The sequence below is a fragment of the Ornithodoros turicata genome, unplaced genomic scaffold (assembly GCF_037126465.1).
Source record: "Ornithodoros turicata isolate Travis unplaced genomic scaffold, ASM3712646v1 ctg00000857.1, whole genome shotgun sequence".
In the NCBI taxonomy this organism is placed as follows: domain Eukaryota; kingdom Metazoa; phylum Arthropoda; class Arachnida; order Ixodida; family Argasidae; genus Ornithodoros; species Ornithodoros turicata.
Window position 1 is genome coordinate 91,717 of NW_026999406.1, and position 4,257 is coordinate 95,973.

General features: G+C 43.4%; 1 non-coding gene across 1 annotated transcript; it reads right to left on the reverse strand.

Moving 5' to 3' along the window:
* Window positions 1–3,057: 3,057 nt before the first annotated feature.
* Trnaa-ggc (transfer RNA alanine (anticodon GGC)) lies at window positions 3,058–3,130 on the reverse strand. Its single transcript has one exon. It is a non-coding gene; the product is annotated as a tRNA-Ala (tRNA).
* Between the last annotated feature and the right edge of the window lie 1,127 nt (window positions 3,131–4,257).

The window sequence follows — 4,257 nt, forward strand, 5'->3', positions numbered from 1 at the left end:
AACGCATTTGAAGTTTATTAAAAATTGGTACAGGAGGTGACCAACATAACTAAATACACCAACTGACTCTCACAAATTTTGTGGTGTTATACTTTTGAAACAACATTGATACGCTGCAGTGGCCTTTTCTCCTTTTAACCTAGAAATATTAGGTTTTCGGCATCACCAGCCTTAGTTGCGGAGCATGCAGTTATTTACGTTGAGCACTGCAGTTTCATATTTGTTTCTCTGGACAAGCAAGCCCGCTTCTTCATTTTGATAAGAGTCTTTCAGCTTTGACAGGGCATTTGGGGACAAGGAAAACATTTGGACTATTGTGTATTTTGCTATGAAGTGCACCGTACAAGACAGAGGACAACATCAACCATTTCCAGTAAGGTTATTAAATTTGTGATAAAATACATATACCTTTTGTCACTGACTAATTTGGTGGCAAAGTTACTTGAGTGGCAGTTGTGCAATTTTAAGCACATGTTAAAAAAAATAGGATATGGGAAGTGCTGACTGGTTGAACATGTGGAGTACCCAATATAATAATTGGGGGTTTACGTCGCGAGACAACTGAGTGCGGAATACACAGCACAGTCTAATGTTCCTTATTCTGGCAATGTTAGCATGGTTCAAGAAGTGGGAAATGTTGCACTACCCTTAATAACATCTGTTGGGCCCAGCAAACAGGGTACACATACCCTGATCTGAAGACACTATGCCTAACTCAAAAGCAATATGAGATCTACCCGTACGTGTTTATTTGCGAAACTATTATGAATGAAATATGGCCTGTGTGGTATAGAACAATGTGCACACTCAAGTAAACACGCAAAAATACGTATAAGGGCTCTCGACCTACATGCCGCGATGCGCTCTACGAGATAAACAACACACTACAAAACTACATCCAACACTTTTTGTGCGGGGCAACTCTAACGAACACTTTCATATAACCGACGAATGGTTCAACGAATGCAGTTCGAGTGATCACGATACATTCCTACGTCGTTCATTGCAGTCGCGCTATGATACTGCACAATATATGTATCTCGTGTAACAAGCCTGGCAATCGCACGATGTGCATGGGCAGAAATACGGCCTTCTTTATTTGAAGACCAGTCCTCTGCAGGTATATGCTCAAACGATCACCAAGTCTCACGTTGTTGCTCAATCGCTCCCATTCCTGTACTTGTAGTAAAAGCAGCAAACGGGTTGACGTGAATGGCAGCCGAACGGTTGAACTGCGAAGTTCTCGAGCACATAATCACAATTTCACGCCGAAAATGATGTTGAGGTGACTTCGCGGTTGTTGTTTCCATCGTTCAATAGTTCTCGGGATTACGTCGGACGAAACGCTCATCGTAGCCGGCGGCCATAACTGGATTTCCTCGCAAACGGGAGAAGACGGCAGGGAAGTCAGAGAAAGCCTCAGCTTTCATCCAATCAGACGCACGATTCTCTATCTACGTAGATGGAGCAGGTTTATCCCATCTACGTCACAAAAATGGCTGCGCCCATGGCTTGTTTTGGTTTCTTTGATGAATTAATTTTCGTAATAGGAAGACAAAATTGAGAAACGGATGTGCGTTTCGGGGGCAGTTGGATGTGCTCGTTCTGAATATCACAACTGTTTCAACACATCGGGAAATCGGCGTAGCTGACCTTTAAGGAAATGGGAGTATTGTTCCGGGACGGGCCACGGTTTTTATTATAAACCGAGGGGTCACTGCGTATGTGCCAAGACTCTAGAAGCTTCCTGTGTCCCCATCTTTGTTCTCTCTTGTTATGTTAAGTTGGAGTTCTCTACTTTTTTGTCTGCATTTTTATGTATGAGGGTGTTTTTGTGTCAAGAGGGCAAGGGTGCCGGCAGCACGGCACATGTTCACAAAAATGCAGAACCAGAGTGACACACACCCACAAAAAAATGTATACCATAACACATCCCAATCATTTTGTCGTGTTCTTTTTGATGTGTCGTCTGTTCTACATTTGTTTTTTTTTGTTTTGTGTGTGTGTGTGTAGTTTCTGGATTTTAAGCCCAGGAGCAGTTGCTGTAGAGAATGCTGAAAACATGTGAAGCATACATTTTCTCATTCTCTCATTATGCTGTAAGTAGTGTGAAGTACAACTCAGAAGGAATTTAATGAGAGACAACTTGTCACCAAGATCAGTGTGGGAATATTGCAAAGGAAAAATAATTCTAAACCATAATGGATTCCTATCCTATTTAATGGTACAGTATAAGATGGAAGTAATTCAAATAATATTAAAGAAGAAACCGGGCAAATTATCAGTCAAACAGTGAAGCTGGCTGCAGTAGACTACAATGTGTCACATGTAACAATAACAGTGTTTCCAAAACTGACACACGAACCTTAGGGAGGCCGCAATAGTCAAAGCGGGGGTTACACCACTTGGCGAAAAGAAAAAGCAGATGAAGTGAACGCAATATGCGACAAAACCAAGGAAACTATCTCGCTACAACTGCAATATATTGAAGTTGTTTTTAAAAAAATACAAGTTCAGTTCAGCGCACAGATATCAGCTGTCGCACACACAGCCATCCCGAAAACTATGCCCATCTTCGTTGATGCACCCACGAATCCACAGGAAGACCGCCGAGGCTTTCCCACTCGGAGTAAGTATCTGTACCTTGAACTGTGAACAGTTTGGTGGACACTCCAGAAAACGAGAACAGCTGATTGCCGATTTCATGGGCGCGGCCATGCGAGCCGACAAGGACAGTTCAACACAGGAGCAATTTGAACGCGAACGTGGCGCTAGTGGTAGGCGCAACAATTTGCACTTCAAACGACGTAAAACACCAACAGATGATCAGCGAGGATGCTTGCTTGCTCATTTGTCATTATTTGGGCCTGTAATCCACATTAGGGTTCAGAAAGGCTGCTAAATGCGGATGGCCGTCACAAGAAAACGTGTTTGCAATAGAGAACAAGAGAGAAACTGATGTTCTGAGGCTGGAACAACACAGAAGGGACAGATACAAACAAAGCCTCAAATTGCCTAAGAAAGCAACGATGAAAGATGAAAGTCACTGAAGAGGTTAGCTAGCTGTGGGGATCGAACCCACATCGTCTGCATTGCCGGTCCAGGGCTCTACCAATTGAGCTAAGCTAACACGCCTCTCCAGCGACTTTCGGGGTGCGTCACCTGAAGGGACGACAAACCAGCCACTCACTCTCACTCACCCTCCTTTCACTCTTACATTTTTTGCTCACTCATACACGCATTCATACGATTCATGCGTCCATTTCCGTCGTATGAATATGTGTATGAGTGAGCAAAAAATGTAAGAGTGAAAGGAGGGTGAGTGAGAGTGAGGGGCTGGTGTGGGGCTCAATTTGTAGAGCCCTGGACCGGCAACCAGGAAGATGTGGGTTCGATCCCTACAGCTGGCTAACCTTTTCAGTGACTTTCAGCTTTCATCGTGTTTGCAATGTTTTTTTTACCCGTTGCGGTTCAAGCGAATATACCTTTTTTGTGCTTCCTTCCTCTCTTTTCTTTGTTTTTTTTTCTTTTTCTTTATTGTTTTTTACTGTTGTCGGTTCGTTCCGGAGCCCTAGCTTGGAAAGCTGCTCCTGTTTAGTTTCGCTATAAATCGGAATATGGGGCCAAGGGGGACAGTCTACCACTCTTCGAGTATTCACGGGGCTGGCACTGCCCCCCCCCCCCCACCGAATTTTCCCTCAGAGGACCTCTTTGTATATGCCGTACTTCTCAATCTCTAACTACATGTCCCGCAGTGCTCTCCTTCAGGTTAGGCTAGGTTAGGGCTCGCTCCCCCTTGCCGACTTCCGAGTTGGTGCGAGCGAGGTATCTCCATAATGGAAAGCCTGAAACGGTGCACTAAAAACAAATGTCACCTCTGTGGATAATAATTTGAAGCATACAGATGAAGGATTCATCTCATATCTAAAACGATTGCCAGCAATTCTGCTCTTTCTGTTTGTCGAAAGAAAGAAAAACAGCTTCATAAAAAAAGTAGTTGATAACTGATAGCAAGTAGTTGATAACTACTTTTAACTACATCCAGGTAGTTTAGGTAGTAGTTAAACTACATGTAGTTAACTACTGGCCAGGACTGCCAAAACGTACCATATTTTACAAATGAGGCAACTTTGCGATTTTTTATCTCCTCAAAGGCAAACCTTAGGATCTTCAGAACTTCGTATGCAGTGCTACCCACCCCAGACAATACGTGGAAAACAAATTCAGCTGAATATGTCAAAATGTTATGATGATGCG